Source organism: Aethalodelphis obliquidens, unplaced genomic scaffold (assembly GCF_003676395.1).
Source record: "Aethalodelphis obliquidens isolate GAN/ISIS:26980383/991018 unplaced genomic scaffold, ASM367639v1 scaffold16, whole genome shotgun sequence".
Classification (NCBI taxonomy): Eukaryota; Metazoa; Chordata; class Mammalia; order Artiodactyla; family Delphinidae; genus Aethalodelphis; species Aethalodelphis obliquidens.
The window spans coordinates 31,957,780-31,975,442 of record NW_020837960.1 but is presented as its reverse complement, the minus strand read 5'-3'; the positions used below and the strand labels follow the sequence as shown (position 1 = coordinate 31,975,442).

Sequence of the window (17,663 nt, the reverse complement as noted above, 5' to 3'; positions counted from 1 at the left end):
ATCACACTGAGCCGGGGTGGCGCAGATTCAGTCCTAGACCGAATACCCAGATTCTTGCTGTTCTTAGCAAGATTCAGTAGATTCTCATGAATGAATGTTTCTCCATGTACTGTATACCCTCAGGACAATTTCCAGAGACTTTAAATAAATGTTTTTAAAATAATTTTCACCACTCACTTTTGATTGTTTCCTGGAGAGAGGGTCTACAAAGAGCCTCACATCACCATTCCAATACCTTTTCTATTTATGTTCACTTCTATCATTCATTTAAAATTTTCTCTTTGTGTTTTACAATCTAAGTAATATATTAACCTTCTGCATGTAATATATTCATAAATATGTATAAGATGCAAATAACTGTACATGTCCTGTGTTGATCAAAATATCTCAGATAAGGTGCTCAATCAAAACCATTTGGAGAGTTCAGACCTTGTACACACCCCTGGCTTTTTCCATGTTCCACTTTGGATATATTTACCTTTTCCATCAGGGAAATCATGGCACGTGCTCTGGGTCCTTGACGCTGTCACCATCCCCAGCAGGAAACTATTGCCAGCTCTTTTTTCCTAAGCCAATGAGAGAGATGATGTTGGCTCTGGGATCGTGTCAGTTTCGGCAAGTAGAATACATTAATAACTTTTACACTATTTGACACAAATATAAAATCAGCAACCTTTACTGTATAGTATGGACATTTTTAGAGCAACAATTCCCAATTCTTTTCACTATGCTGCCTGTGAAATATGTAGAAGATTATTAATCCATCTTTAATAGCACATCTGAATCTACAGCAATCTTACTTATCCCTGTGAGAGTAAATTTTTTTAAAGAATGGTTGTCACTATCACCTATGAGGTGGAGAATAATTAATGAAAATTTTCATTGGACTTTTCTGGGAAAATGGCTTTTGATTTCCACCTGTGAAAAGTCTGCTTTAAAAAAAATGTAATCTAAGAGTTGTAAACATTTCTGCCTTGCAATTATCCACTTGGTTACGTGAAAAACATTTTTAAATACCCCAGCGTCTTTGTGTTTCCATTTGCTTCCAGATAAAACAGCGTTATCTCCATTTAAAAATTCACAGAATACACCAGTAGGACCCTTTCAGGAATGTGTTTGATAATTTACCTCCTCAGTACGTTCACCAAACATCTGCAGACACCCCGGCCATTCCCCAGACACAAAACTGCTGGAACCAAGTCACTCTCCCGTGCGGAGGTGTCAACAAGTAAACAGATGACAGACACAGAAGCACTACCAGGAAAACCCTATGCCTTATCATCATTTGAGCGAACCGCTGCAGGCTTTAAAAAAGAAAACAAATCGTAGTACAGCTGCTATTCCAAGCAGCGGGTGGGCGCGCAGTCCCCTTGGTGCTGCGGACAGAGTTTCTGCAAACCCCGCGGGGGCCGCCCAGCTGCCAGGCCCCGGCCCTGCTCGGTGTCCGGAGCCGCAGAGGCTCGCGGGGGACAAGCCGGGGGACACACCGGAGCCCGCGAAGGGCCGGGTCCCCAGCAGGGCCGCGTCCCCAGCAGGGCCGCCCTGGCGCGCGCGGAAAGGGCGGCGCCGGTTCTGGTACCTCGTGGGACGAGGGCCGAGGCGGGAACACCGGAGCTCCGACCCGCACTGCGTGACGCGACGCCGCTGCACCGGGAACGGCTGGAAGGCGCCCCCGCGGCGGCAAAGGAGACGGGCCGGGGCCCAGCGACCCACGGGGACGTGACGCGGGGTTGGCACGTGGACGCGCGCGCCGGGCGGGCGGGCGAGACGCTTCGGGGGCCCCGCGCGCCCCGCCGAGGTCTGCGGCCCCCGGCCGCCCGGCGCCGGGTCCCGGGCGCCCCGAGCCCGCGCGGGGATGTGGGCCCTCCCGCCCGGGAGCGCAGTCGCCGCGGCGGCCGCCGAGGACGCAAGACGGAGCCGCGGCCCGCGCTGTCCGGGGAGAAGACGGCGGCCCTTCCGCCTGGGACGACGGGACTTGCGGCGCCAGCCCGCGCCGCCGGACCGCGGAGAGCAGCGCAGGTAAGGAGCGCGGCCGCGGGCCACCGCTTCGCCGTCAGCTGCCCGCTTTGCAGCCCCTGAGCTGGCCCGCGCGTGGGCAGGCGCCCCCAGCCCGACCCCGCACCTGATCCTTCCGCCGCTGCGGCCCGCGGGTCCGGGGGGAAGCCACGCAGTGTAGTTGGGGCCGTCCGCCTGCCTTTGCCCCAGATAGTTTTGCCGGCCGAGCCGCCCTCGGACTGGACTTAACTTCGGGGGAGTGACTCATGTTCCGTGAATTGGTTTTGCTCATCGCGTCGCCCTGGGTTACTGACCGGCCCGCCCCCGGAGTTAGGCGCGAGCACACTTGGGGGCTGACCCGGGCTTCCCGGGGCGGGGCGGGGCGGGGGGTGGAGACAGAGAGCCCTGAAGTCACGTGTCTCACACCCGCTTCCCTGGGGTGGTCCCTCCAGCCTCAGCCACTACCCACCGAGTACCCATGGTTGGTAGGTACATATTTGCGTGTTATCACTTGGTTAAATCGGGATTAATTAGAAAGTTGATAGGAGCCGTCGCTGGATAGTTGACTGGGACAGTCACGTACGGTTTTTCTGGGAAACAGCTGCTCGTCCCGTGTTACCTGCTGTCGTAGGAGCAGATGTTATAGAGATGGCACTCTGTGTAGATGCGTGGTATTGTTGTACTAGTGCTGTTGGGTGTTCCTTAAAGCGAGTAAATCTGTGTAAAACAAGGGAATTGTACTTTTTCAAGTAAGCCTTTTTCTATGACTCTCTTGTGCTTTTCTTCCTTGAACATAAGCAGGTTATTTAAAAACTATAAAAAATAGATTTTACAGTATTTGTCAAATATTTACTTAAGCTGATCTCTTGGTTCTTGGTGATGGACTATTTTACTGGAAGGTTCAGTGTGTCTGGTATTAAAACTTCCTCTGGAGAAAATGTGCTTCCAAACATTCCAAACAAAATGATTGCAAAGTGGCCCCCAGTCCACGTGTGTAAAACATCCCGCAGTGAACTTTTGAGGTTGTAGAACAATCATGTTTTCAATTATTTTACTTTCTCTGAATCTTATGTTCTTTCCATTTTCAGTGTTTGTTAGAGCTGAATCAGACATTACACACAATATTTAGTAGATACTGCACATAAATCATGAACACAGATAGTACACTTACACTTCAGGCTTAGAAACATAAGAAGGTGCCCTGCATAGCAATTGTAATCTATGAATAATGTTTCTTTAATCTCAGAAAAAATGTAGTGATGAATAATCCATTGAACAAATTAGATTCGTTAGAACTACATAGCAGACTATAAAAGGAATAAAACTCACATTTAACCAATAACTTGTTTGCTTTTTTAAACTATGAAAACACCTCTCTCACACATAATGAGGATAATGCTCATTTCATTTTTAAAGAGGCATTTTATTCCTGTGGCTAGATCGTATTTTAAATATATTAAAAATATATATGTACTATTACATTTTAATCGGCACCATTTCATTTTCTTCGTTCTGATTTTTTTTAATAAACCTGTAGGTTACTTAGAGTTTTGTTTTTAATTTTATTTATTTATTTTTGGCTGCATTGGGTCTTCGTTGCGGTGGCTTCTCTTGTTGCAGAACATCGGCTTTAGGTGCGTGGGCTTCAGTAGTTGCAGCATGCAGACTCTGTAGTTGTGGCTCGAGGGCTCTAGAGAGCAGACTCAGTAGTTGTGGCGCACGGGCTTAGTTGCTCCACGGCATGCGGGATCTTCCTGGACCAGGGATCGAACCCATGTCCCCTGCATTGGCAGGCAGATTCTTAACCACTGTGCCACCAGGGAAGTCCTGATTTTTTTTTTTTTAATTTATCAGACCCGCGTTTAGTCTTTACTACTTAAGATTGTGCCCTGCAAGAGCTCCTGTCTTACTGTGGATAACATCTGCAAGTATCTACAGACATAGTTACAGTTAAGCAAAAAAAGGTAATTGTATTTCTTTCTCCGGAATTGTATTGTTAGAAAGTGATGTATGTGGGAATGATCATTGTAGTGTAACAACCCAAACATTTCATTTTCTAGACTTAGGAAATGGTGCTTTGTAATTTTTAAAAAACTGCCCATTTCATTGTCTTCTTAGTTAAATTTATACGAAGTAAACACAACTTGTTATGTGCTCTCAGTGATACAAATACAGTGTTCTCTGTATAGACAGCCCTCCTTCAAAGTATATTTGCATATAAATTTCTGAACATGACACCTGCCAAATTAGGAAACAAAATAACTACATATAACACCGTGTCTTTTTAGCATATCATTTTGTTAGATGTGAGGGAGATATTTGTACTGGAATAGGAGGCCACAGGAAAAGGAGATAGTAAAGAGATGCTTCCTAAGTATTTTAAGGTCATGGACCCCTTTGAAAGTCTGGTGATAGTTATAGATGTGCTAGGAAATGCCTGGACATGCATACCTACTTTGGATTCAATTTCAAGAGGTTAACAGCTCTCTAAGCCCAGTCTTGGACTCTGACCAAGATCACTTAAATTAGATTTTTAGCATGTCAGTAGGCTTCGTTGCTGCACATACAAAACCCTAAGTCATTCCATTATATCAAAACATAACTGCATTAATAATTACCTTAATAATAAAACAATGAAAACTTAATTGGAAAAGTAACATGAACCAGATATTAATTTATAAAAATGTGCTTATTATCTTTGTCTAATGTTGGTTGCTAAACCCTTTTTTTCAAAAATAAGGTCTCTGAATGAGAAAAGGAAGAATTTTTAAATTTGAAAAACTCAACTGAAATCATATTGCATTGAAGACAAAGACCTAAGGAGCAAACAGATATGAAAAAGCTAGGGCTGTTTACAAGTCATATTCTTACAAAGAATGCCTATATGAATCGTGGAGCTATTTAGGTGCAGTTCTGTGGGTTGTGTTGGAACTCAGGGTCCTGACCAATGGCCCCTCTCGGTAGACACGGTTTCCTCCTCTGTATCCTTCTCCTTTAAGATTCATGACTCCGTCTGTTTGTTTGAAATCTCTTAATTCAGGATGAATTGAGGGAAATATCCAATAAGTTATTCTCCAGAGAATCTCCTTCTCAGATGTACCCCTAATAGCTTGCTCCTTTACCTCTGTCCTCTGGCATTTGCCTTAACAACAAAAGGGCTGTGTCCATGCCATCGATTGAGCTCCTGCTCTAACCCAGGCACTTGAGGAATTCCATTTCATCCCATCTTCACAGGCACCCTGTGATTAGGACCCCCCTTTACACAGGCGGAAACTGGGCCACAGAGGCTGTCATTGGCCCAGGTGGCTGCTGGGCGGAGCCGGGTAATAACAGACACCTGCCTCCAAACCCGTGGTCCCCACTGCAGCACAGTGCCCAGGACAACCTTCCCACGAGCCCTGCATTTCACTTTTCTTATGGATGCAAAACAGCTCAAACAGCCAGTCCATGTGACTAGGGCTAGTGATTCCTTGAATCGAGGGAAAAGAAGACCAACGTTTAAGGTTAAAGTGACGTCGTATAAAAATTAAGCACCACTAACCTTCACGCCCTTAAAACCTCACAGAATGTGTCTTTGGAAACTCTGTAGACACCTCCTTTAGGTCTTCCTCCTCTCATTAAGTGTATTTCTTTGACTTTTTAGTAAGTCAGGTAAATATAGGAGATTGATAGAATAATATCTTATTAACACAGTATTCTATTAGCAAGTATCGAGGTGAGTTGAGTATAGTAGAAGGGTGGTTTAGCCCACTGTACTTCCTTTTTATGAAAGATTTTAATTTTATTAACATTTATCCTAATCTGCCTGGGACAGTTCTGTCATCCTTTACACAGGATCATGTTTCACTACCCCATTTTTGCCTGTCTTCCTTTTTTCCTTTCCTGTCCTTTCTTGATGGGTCCTAGACCAGATTTTCTGTACATTTCATGGGAGGATTTAGAGCACATATTTGTGGTAAATTTGGTCAAACTCACACCCACACACGGTGCAGGCTCGTGGTTGGTACAGGCTTTGACTTTGCTGTCTTTCCATCCACAGCCTTGAGGAGGGAGGGGCCTCTCCTTGTATTTCCTTCCATGGCAGGAGCTCTGGCCTTGCTCTTCCCAGAGGCCAGTTATCCCTGTTGGGCACAAAGATTCAGACTTGGCCTCTGGGCCCGAGAGTGGGTCTCCTCACCTGCTGCCTCCGCGCCTGTGAAGCTTAACCTCCCACTGTCTCTGACTGTGACTTCCGTCCGTATTTATAGCCCTTGAGAATTTTCCACTCTTTCCTATAAGTTTGACTGTATATACTTTTTAATTAATTAATTAAATCATTTTTAAAAAATTGAAGTATAGTTAATTTACAATGTTGTGTTAGTTTCAGGTATACAGCAAAATGATTCATTTATACATTTTATATATATATATATATATATATTCTTTTTCAGAGTCTTTTTCATTATCGTTTATTATAAGACATTGAGTAGAGTTACCTGTGCTGTACCGTAGGTCCTTGTTGGTTACCTATTTTATGTGTAGTAGTGTGTATCTGTTAATCCCAAACTCCTAATTTATCCCTCCCCCCAACCTTTCCCCTTGGGTAACCATAAGTTTGTTTTCTGTATCTGTGGGTCTGTTTCTGTTTTGTAAATAAGTTTATTTGTATCGTTTCTAGATTCCACATATAAGTGAGATCATACGACATTTGTCGTTCTCTTTCTGACTTGCTTCACTTAGCATGATTGTCTCTTGGTCCATCGCTTTTGCTGCAAATGGCATTATTTCATTCTTTTTTATGACTGAGTACAGTTGATTTTAGGTTTTTGAAGGTGGAGGGGATGTAAGAATGTCATATAACTATCAGATTCACTTCTTGAATTGACAGTGCTAATTAGACACAGTAAATTTATTTTTAAAATAGTAAAACCAAAGTAAAACGTGACCCACAATACAGTTTATTTCCAGTGGGTTGTATCAGGAGGCAGAAAACTTTTTCTGTAAGGAGGCATGTAATACATACTTTAGGCTTTGTGGGCATAAGGTCCCTGTCACAACTAACTACTCAGCTCTGCAGCGTTGGCGGCCATGGGGATCCCTAAGAGAATAAGCATGGCTGTGACCTGGTCTCACTCTACCTACAAGGACAGGTGGCGGGCCTTATTTGACACACAGGCCATTGTTTACCAAACCCTGACCCATACTAATGAAAGCAGTCAATTATTAAGAAATATGTTTAGTTGTGAAATATTTTTCAACATAGACTGGAATATATTTAAACATTCTTTTTTTGAGAAATCACCTCATACAAAATACTGCTTAGTCGTCCTCGAAAGATTTGGCAAAGAAGGAATCAGTCCCTTTTATCCTGACTTTGCTTTCTCTTCTCACCTCTTGCTTCAGGGAATGAGATAATACACAACCCCTGTGCCCCCTGCAAAAAACAAACAAACAAACAAAAAAAACGTTGCTTTCCTCGCTGGAGCTAAGAATTCAAACTGAGTAAATTAATGTTTGTAAACTATGTCCAGGTTGTAAAAATTAATACAAATAAGCGTTTCTCTTTTTTTGAAAAATAATATTGTAGTAGCTGCATCACTGAGAATATACTCTACGTGTTGCATTACAGTAAGAATCATCCCTGAGTTCCCTCACTCTGCAAAACCGTTGCAACAATGCACAGCGTAGAAAACTATATGAGTGACCCATACTTTAAAGGGGAGGTTGCATTGCACCTATCAGTAAACCATGATCATGTGCATGGTTTTGATTTTATATTTTTATTACTTCATACAATAATCAAATGAGGTGAGCCAGATGAGTAATTGTTCTTTAAGAAAATAAACAAGAAATAAGAATTGGAAATAGGAAAAAGAAAAAAAAACTTAATATTTTATAAAGTTTGCCTTTTTGGCATTTGTAAGATTTTATAATTTCATTAGACTAAATATTCTTAGTTTATACTGGAAAGGAGTCCAGATTTTTCTATGTTGCTTAATTTAAAAAATATTAGCTACATATTGAAAAGTGGTGTTATCCTTTATTTGCTACACCTTAAACAGTTGGGAGATATTTTCCAACTTACAGATTTCAGTTATTTGTAGATTTTTTTTTCAGATAAAATAGATGCCCAGGGTGATGAAAGGGAAGGTATCTGTATATACTTTGGTTAAGAATATTTTCCTGCAAATAAACTACTTTTTTTTTTTTTTTTTGTGGTACGCGGGCCTCTCACTGTTGTGGCCTCTCCCATTGCGGAGCACAGGCTCCGGACGCGCAGGCTCAGCGGCCATGGTTCACGGGGCCAGCTGCTCCGCGGCATGTGGGATCTTCCCAGACCGGGGCATCGAACCCATGTCCCCTGCATCGGCAGGCGGACTCTCAACCACTGCGCCACCAGGGAAGCCCTAAGCTACTTTTATTAGATTTAGAAAGTAGATGCAAGGCCTGCAGGTGTGCTTCACTAGGAGTAGGACAGGAGAAGACAGCAGAACCCAGAGAATCCCACAGGTATAGCCTATTTGTTCCAAAGGCAGATGACTTCAGTGTGGTGGTTCTCACGTGCCTCTGTTATTTCTGTGTGTAAGTTAGAGTAGCAAGAGTGTCCCGTAAAACCTGAGCAGTGTGCTGGCGGGGATGTGATGCAAGAGGAACTCCCATTCACTGCTGGTGGGAGTGCAGAATGGTGCGGCCACTTTGGACGACACTCTGGCAGTTTCTACAAAATTAAACACGCTCTTAGCATATGATCCAGCAATCGTGTTCCTTGGTATTTACCCAAAGGAGTTGAAAACCTATGTCTACACAAAAATCTGCACCCAGGAGTTTATAGCAGCCTTATTCATAATTGTCAGAATTTGTTGACAACCAAGATGTCTTTCCATAAACGAATGGATAAACAAACTGGTACATCCAGACGATGGAATGTTATTCAGTGATAAAAAGAAGTGAGGTATCAAGCCACAAACAGACATGGAAGAACTTAAATGCATATTACTAAGTGAAAGAAGAAATCTGAAAGAGCTACATACTGTATGATTAAAATAATATGACTTTCTGGAAGAGTCAAAACTATGGAGACAAAAGCGAGAGAGAGGCATGGACATATATACACTACCAAACGTAAGGTAGACAGCTAGTGGGAAGCAGCCGCATAGCACAGGGAGATCAGCTCGGTGCTTTGTGACCGCCTGGAGGGGTGGGTTAGGGAGGGTGGGAGGGAGACGCAAGAGGGAGGAGATATATGTATACGTACAGCTGATTCACTTTGTTATAAAGCAGAAACGAACACACCATTGTAAAGCAATTATACTCCAATAAAGATGTAAAAAAAAAAAAAAAGCTATGGAGACAATGAAAAAAGAGCAGAGGTTGCCAGATGCAGGGAAGCGGTGTGAAAGAGATGAACAGACAGCACAGAGGATTACGGGGCAGGTAAAAAATATTCTCTATGAATCAATACAGGAGGAAAGCTGGACAATTCACAAATATGTAGAAGTTAAACAAAACGCTCCTGAACAACCAATGGGTCAAAGAAGAAATCAAAAGGGAAATGAAAAAATACCTTGAGGCAAGTGAAAATGACAACACAACATAAAACCTTTGGGGTGCTGCAAAAGCCATGCGAAGAGGAAAGTGGGGAGCAAAAGTGCCTATTTAAGAGAAAAGAAAGGTCTCAAATAAATAACTTCATTTTATAGCCCAAAGGACTAGAAAAGGAGATCGAAGTCAGCAGAAGGAAGGAAATAAGAAATGTCAGAGCAGAAATAAATGAAATAGAAACTAAAAAGACCATAGAAAAGATCAATGAAATTTGGAGCTGGTTTTTTGAAAAGTAATTAAAATGTACAAACCGTTAGTTAGACTAAGAGAAAAAGAGAGGACTCACATAAACAAAATCAGAAGTTAAAAAGAAGTCATTACAGGGCTTCCCTGGTGGCGCAGTGGTTGAGAGTCCGCCTGCCGATGCAGCGGACATGGGTTCGTGCCCCAGTCCGGGAAGATCCCACATGCCGCGGAGTGGCTGGGCCCGTGAGCCATGGCCGTGGAGCCTGTGCGTCCGGAACCTGTGCTCCGCAACGAGAGAGGCCACAAAAATGAGAGGCCCGTGTACCGCAAAAAAAAAAAAAAAAAAAAGTCATTACAAACAATAGAACAGAAATACAAAAGATCATAAGAGACTACTATGAACAATTACATTCCAACAAATTGGATAACCTGCAAGAAATGGATATATTCCCAGGAAAAATACAGCCTACCAGGACCAAATCAGTAAGAAACAGAAAATCTGAAGAGCCCAATAACAAGTAGGGAGATTGAATCAAAATAAAAAAATCTCCCAACAAAGAAAAGCCAGAGACCAGCTCTGGCTTCACAGGTAAATTCTACCAAACGTTTAAAGAATTAATGCAATTTCTTCTCAGACTCTTCCAGAGGAGTAAAAAATGCGAACACTGTTTTTTTTGCATTTTTATATTTTGAATCCATCTGGTCAAATTGGAGGAGATACAGGAGATGATCATTTCAGAATGGAATGTGAATGTGATCCGTTTGATCATGTCAAAGTAGGCAGGGGAAATGCTGATGTCCTCGGTTGGAGAGCAGAAGGGTGGAGAGATAGATGCCCTGTCATTAGGGACCAAGAAACAAATGCTTACACAGACTGGAATTTCAGACGTGACCACGGGTAAAACAACAATAGAGAAAAGGAGAGGAAGGCTGCTGGGTGATAACGTATGTGAACTCAACCCACAGGGTGAGTCTGGAGTTAGTAAATGGAGCTATAGCAACATAAAGTTATTTGAAGGTCAGAGGTAAGTATGGGGAGGAGGATGTAAGTAGTGACCTCAGAGCAGTGGACGTGGGGATGGCAGGGAGAAGCGGGAGACGTCGGGGTTTATCCCAAGCCCTTCTGATGGATTTCCTCTCCAGCGTGAGCCGGTTCTGCCTTGGTAATTACTCAGTGGGTTTCCTGTCATTCTGATGGGCACACGCCACACTTCCATTCTCTGCCCCAAAACTCTATACTTACTGGAGCTGCAAGATCTGTTCCCTATAATTATACAAAGTTATATGTTCATGGAATAATACTTTTTAATGATTATGACTCACTTCAGACATTACCATCAGATAACTTTTGAAATTTCAGATCATGCTCCGTTTTCTCTTCTGAAATCTAAAAGTTTTCTATTGCTTTTAGTCTTTCCTTTTCTTACCTCTTACTTCTCCAGCATCCCCATGGTTTTATCCCCTCTGTCTTCCCTGAAAACACTGAATTAGCCCTTTATACTAAATATTGACTTCTAAATTCCCCCAGAGTACCATGAAAAACATAAAATACCTACATTCAGTAGTCTAGTAATGTTTCATTTTTTATTGACATGGCAACTCTGAAGGGAATACGAATTATCTTTGTTAAAATGCGTACACTTGGATCATCCCTATTTAAAAATAATCAGAGAAGCTGGGTGAGAATCGTCCAGGTAATTACATTAATTACATTCCAGATGAAAACTGCATTTTCAGTTGTGTATGGAATCATTTGATCGCTTCATTTTGCTTACTTGAAAAGTCTGTGGCCACCTATTTTGAAGACGTATAGCTTCAATTGAAAGTGCAAATAATTCATATGGTATTTTTTAAAGGTTTAAAGTTTATCACTTACAAAAGAATTTAATTTGATTTCACATTTCATTTGCCCCGAAAGCCATCCCTTATTGCTGTTATACTGACCTCTTCTGGATAATTCTTGTAATGTCATCCTGATTGTATATGTTAGCTCTATTTTTTTTTTTTTTTTAATGTTACTGTGCACTATAGAATTGATATCATAAAAAACAGAGTCTGGTGTAACTACAAAGTTCACCTAATTGAGGGTTGACTCTAGGTGGGTGCTGAGAGGGGAGTTCATGGTCCAGTAGAGAGAACAGGTCGATAAACCAATGATGGCAATGTAAATACAAACAATTATAATACATTTAAAAATCCATATACGGGGGCTTCCCTGGTGGCGCAGTGGTTGAGAGTCCGCCTGCCGATGCAGGGAACGCCGGTTACGTGCCCCAGTCCGGGAAGATCTCACATGCCGCGGAGCGGCTGGGCCCGTGAGCCATGGCCTCTGAGCCTGCGCGTCCGGAGCCTGTGCTCCGCAACGGGAGAGGCCACAGCAGTGAGAGGCCCGCGTACCGCAAAAAAAAAAAAAAAATCCATATACAAGGCTGCCTCTGAAAAGGTAAAAGATGGGAGGTGACTGTAATCCGAGGTACAGCCAGGCAGCCGACAGCACTGTGACTCCCGTGGTTTCTTACGGAGCCCAAAGGAAGGGGACAGGTGAGATGGGCAGGGCTCCACTGCAAAGGTGCGTGTGCCTGTCCAGAACCTGGTACCATATCCTGACGGCTTGCTGAAGGGCTTGAAGCAGGGCGGTGATAAGGACAGAATTACCTGTCCTCAGCGTTTCTCTGGCAGCCCCAGGTATAAGGTGAGCACAGCGGGGCCTAGAAGCAGGGAAGCAGGTCGGCTACACACAGACCAGGTCCCGCAGTCAGGGGGGCACTGATGGGTGGAGAGGGAGGCAAGGCAGCAGGAACTGGGGAGCTTAGGGACTGGCAGGCTGGTTAGCGAGGGAGATTCCCAGATCTGTCGCCCCTGGCTTTTGTGGAGGATGGACGAAAGAGCGGGTCTGGGCAGATGATAGAAGTGTGGCCTGGTCTGGGGAGATTCTGCCATACAGGCGCTCACAGCTGCAGTTAGCGTATAAAGCCACAGGCGCTGTTTAAAATGGGCCTACTGTGTATGCATCAACTTCAGCTGGGCCCGGAACGTGGCCTAATAGGTCTCACTAGTAACTTTCCTGCCGAGTCTTCAAGGCAACTGCACCAGACTTCTCGGTTCTCTCCAAACCTTGAAGTATCTTATCTGAAAGTCACTTCTCTCCACGCCCTTAGCAGCTCTAACCTTGAACAAACTACTTTACATCTAGTGGAGGGTTAGACCAGTTTTCTTTAAGGACCCTTATAGCTTTAAGATGTTATGATTCTGTTGAAAACAGATGAGACATGTATGTGAGTTACAAACCCGAACTAGACCTACAGTGGAAACTTTGAAGATCTCGTTTCAATAATCTCAACTATGCTAAAAAATCAAAAGATTTCTCTTTTCTCGAAGTCATCCTCCAGCAGGACCAAAAGTAGAAGTCAATAGTGTTAAATGAATCTGTGAACGTGAATGGAGATCCAACATACAACTTGACCAATGGCCTTACAAAGCAGCCCCCAATGCTGAAACGTTCATTGCTATAAACCAGTTAACTGATGGTGGAAAGGTCCCTCAGTAAGTAACCTGTCAGTGTGACATTTCAACCAGAATATTGAGTTAGGAGTTTCAAATTTTGACTTTTCAGACACACAGTAATACAGAAGTACCTCTCATAACATCACTGTTAAATATAGTAGATATTTTTGTTGAGAATCGGTAGTTGTGCCATGGTTTTATGTCTAAACGAATTGCCATGATGAGAAGAATAGTAACGTGTGAAGAATTCATGGAAGATTTTCAAATGTCTTATAAATAAATGTACGATTAGTTGAAGCTGTATCAGCTTTTCCTGTAAGACCTGCAGCTGTTGGTATTAAGAAGCATCAGATTTCAAAAGAAGTTCCAGCATAAATGAATAGAATAAGAGGAAAGGTCTCCTGAGAAGAAAATAAAAATTAACTGTATGGATTACCATTACATTGCTTCTCATGATCCAGGTTTAGTGCTAAAATGGGAATTTAAATGTATAATTTAGTGAGTTTTAATTCAGACTCTAAGAGTAATGCAAAATAAAAGATTAAGGGTATTTGAGATTTTGATATTTGTTCTGTGTTCTTTACACCTTATAAAAATTGAATGATCTACTTATCGTCCTTTTTAAATAAAGGTAAGACAACGTAACATCACCTTGTTACATTCACATAATTTGTTAAACAAAATATAAATTTAGTTTACTTAGAAAATAACTGTGATAATTTTAGCATGTGGAGTTTACCTTCTGTTTATTATGATGATCATTATTTAAGGTTTTCTCAAATGTTAAAGTTTTTTCACTTAAAAAGAAGCCTAAGGAAAGTGGTTTTTAAAGAGTGACTGTTACATGAGAATATGCAGTTTACTTGGAGGAGAACAGTATACATTTAATACCAATAAAGTTACGAGTTCTCAATGTTGCCTGTGAATTTGAAGTGATTTTTTATGAGATTTTTGTCAACATTAGATTCTACTGGAAACGTGTCCCAGAAGTTTTTGCTGTTCATTTAAGGTAAAGTTCATTTTAGAAAGTTACAATTACGTAAGACTGTCCTGATTCGGGGTTTAACTGGTGGTTTCGTAGGAATTTTTTCCCTCTTGGCACACTTAGTGCTGTGTTCTGGAATTGGTGCCCAAACAATTTTAAGTGTGGTATATGAGCTGTTTGTGTCACTAAGTAAAATTAGATGCGCCTGTTGCTAACAACCGGGGATGAAACTTGAGACAAGGCCAGGCCAGGGAGCCTTTTCTTCCAGGCTGGTTGGTGAACTTGAACTGTCCCCTCTCACTCAGCGAGTCGTGGGACAGCCTGAAACACTCTTGTCTCAGAAGGATCTGGAGCGGTGCAGTTAATTCACAGTGTGCTTTTTACAACGTCTAAGGTAAGTAATCGGTTTTTACTTGGATCTTATATAATTATAATGTTCAATTTAAAAACCAAATAGGTATGAGGCTTCTTGATTATTTTTTACCTTCATAGGTATCATAATAGAAAATGAATTTTAAATGTTGAATAAATTTAGCTCAAAATGATTATGTATTAAGTATCAACAAACTGTACTTAACGTCTCATTTCAAGTTTCTTTCAAGTTATTACGACTACTAATATGCCACCTGTGTTTATCAGGATTATGCCCTTTCTAATAATTTTAATTTGTATCAATAGAATACCATGATAGCATTTCCGTATTATCGGGCATTCAATCGTTATACTGTCATTAATCTAGACAAAGGATAATCTTTAAGATCACCTGCTGCTAATTCTACTCTTAAACTTCTGTGGCAGAATTACGTTTGATCTACATGTCGTCCATAGTTTTGTTACGGACATTTAAAAACGGGGTAAAGTTCGTGAGAACAGAAGTCCAGGTAGTTTGATACATTGAGAATAAGCAAAGCAAGAGTAAAGTACCAAGTGTGGCTGCCCAGCCCTCCCTGCATGAAGAGGGAAGAATGTATCTCTCCCTACATCTGGAATAAATAACGTGTTGCTCAAAATATGTATGAAAAAGTAAACAGAAGGAGAATCAAGGTAAACTTCAGCTTGTTTAAAGTGTCTGTTGATTCTGGTGGATCCTAAGTTAATTAGGGGCCTTAGAAGACAAGCTTGTAAAGAAAGTCGTCAAGAAAGATAATGGGGAAAAAATAGCTCAGCTGCTGGAAGGTGTGTCAGCAGGATGGAGTAACTCGCTAGGTAGGAAAGGAACTACAAATCATACTGTGTTTATTTTTTGCTTATTTTCTTGGAAACATTTTGGATCCATAGAGCCACTTAACCGCCTCATGGTTCAAGTCGGCGTTAGTCTTAGAGGTTCTCGAATTTATCTGAGGTTTCTTTCAAAGCCAAAGGAAAAGTAGTATTTCAATATATTTCAATATCAAATTCCAAAGACTAACAAATCCAAGTTTCCCAAACATGCTGGCTAAGCTTGCAGCTAAAATGCTGCAAATAAAATTGTTCTATAATGTCCTTTAAAAAAAATACACACACACAAAAAAAAACACAAAAAAAAAAAACACACACACACACAAAAAAAAAATACACACTCCAGTCACTAAACTAGATTGCTATTATATTGAAGATGAAACTCAAAGAATAATTGTCAATTATGAATGGGTGCCCATTTGGTTCAATTTTGCACATTTTGTTGGACCCGGGTAGGGTCTTCTCCGTGGCTTCTCTCAAGCCAGCCCAGCCCTGCTCACCCACCATGAACGTGGTTTCCCGGTGGGGAACCCTCAGGACCTGCCTCCCGCTTCTTTCTGTCCTTCCCGCCTCCTTCTCCTCCCAGCCTCAAAAGCATCCGGTGTTGCTCTTCTCTGGACCCACTTCGGGACCAGATCTTTCTCTGGTGTTCTCATGAGCTTTGTAGAATTCCTCACCCACTGTCCTTGCCATTCCAGACTCCAAGCTCATCTCCTATTTCACATGTTATTGTGCCTTGGGGAATTTTATGGAAATATAGATGCAGGAGTGTTTCATCTGTGGATCTGTAAGGGTCGGTCTTGAGACTTCTCCCCAAGCCCCTCACAGTGCCCGAGTCCACTTGACTTTGGTCCGGCTGGTGTGCTGTGCACTGGTGAAGGAGATGGGCTTCCCAAGGGCTGCATGTGCCCAAGGCGTCTGTGCTTTGTCCTGAAGCCGCTGGGATAGAATTAGTCTTGGGGAAGGTCACTCTGGTTGCCGTGGAGACTGGATAAGGGGCGTGGAGGGAGGAGAGAAGCGCTGTAAAACATTGACAGATGGCCTCAGCTGAGGTCTGGAAAACAGACCCCGAGGGAGAACCAGCAGGAAGAAGTCGTTGCCATGGAGACCGTACCTAAAACCCAGCCTCACCTTTGTGACTATTTTAACTCTATTGTAAACATTCGCAGTGAGTTTTACATGTGAAACATCTCTGAAAAAGCACACTGTCAAGAAGCCTGATAGACCACTTGAGTTGGTCAATTGACCAACTGATCGTTGATGGGTGGACAGAATTGATCAAATCACAGAGCTAAGAAGGCATGGCTTTGGAACTCAGTCTGGTTTATATGGTAGCGAAAGGGAAATACCTAAGATAGTATGGCTGAAAAGCAAAGGTAGGAACAGTGCTTTTCTGATGCTAATTTCCTCCCAAATCCAACTCATCTATCAAGGTAGAACTTCATGTGATCTTGAACCTTAAAATACACTGTTGAAATACAGAGTGCTAATGGATGAACATTCCTAGTAGAAAATGAAGTAGTGTGATGGTCACTGAGATGTGAAATGCAGGAACTGTCGGCCTATAAACTATGACCTATGCATCAGTCACATCATTATGGCAATAAAAGGGCCAGGAAAATAGCAATGTGTAAATCTGTTATTTTCCCCTTTTGCTCTGTGGGTTCTGGTTATTTTCCTAGCAGTTTATGGAGTTTCTGTTAAAGTGGGTATGAGACACATATGAAGTGTGGTAAAGATGGAATGATTTCGGTTTTCAATCATAACATTGGACCTAGACATGGGGACCTATTCCACAGATACATCGTAAATGAGAACATACTTCATTCTGCCTGCCTGCCTTTAACAAATACGTATAATTGAGTCCCTACTCAGTTCCAGGCACTACTGTAGGTGCTGGTTATATTGTGGTGAACAAAACATCCTTATTTTGGCCTTATTTCCACCAACTTCAACTTCTGGACCTTGATATTACCCTTTAGTCAAATACTATATAAGGACTTGGTAAAAGCTTCAGATTTCTGAGTTTCTTTAATAAAACCAAGAATAAAACACTAAGAAAATATATTTGAATTGCCCATCTCTATAAATTTAACACTGCTTTAAAATAAGCCTCTATCTGAACTAAGCAAACATGCCTTTTAAAACCACAGTTTTGGGCTAACCTGGTGGCGCAGTGGTTGAGAGTCCGCCT

At 42.2% G+C, this 17,663-nt stretch overlaps 1 protein-coding gene across 2 annotated transcripts in view; it reads left to right on the top strand.

Annotated features, from left to right (window-relative positions):
• The first annotated feature begins 1,442 nt into the window (after positions 1–1,442).
• The window catches only part of SGCG (sarcoglycan gamma), a 44,775-nt gene continuing 28,554 nt past the window's right edge, over positions 1,443–17,663 (top strand). The window contains exon 1 of one of the 2 annotated variants that reach the window (XM_027116699.1): positions 1,443–2,019. The gene's annotated coding sequence lies outside the window, so the exon portion shown is untranslated. Of the gene's footprint in view, positions 2,020–14,558; positions 14,646–17,663 lie in introns of those variants that run through there. The other variant, XM_027116698.1, reaches the window with a different exon arrangement.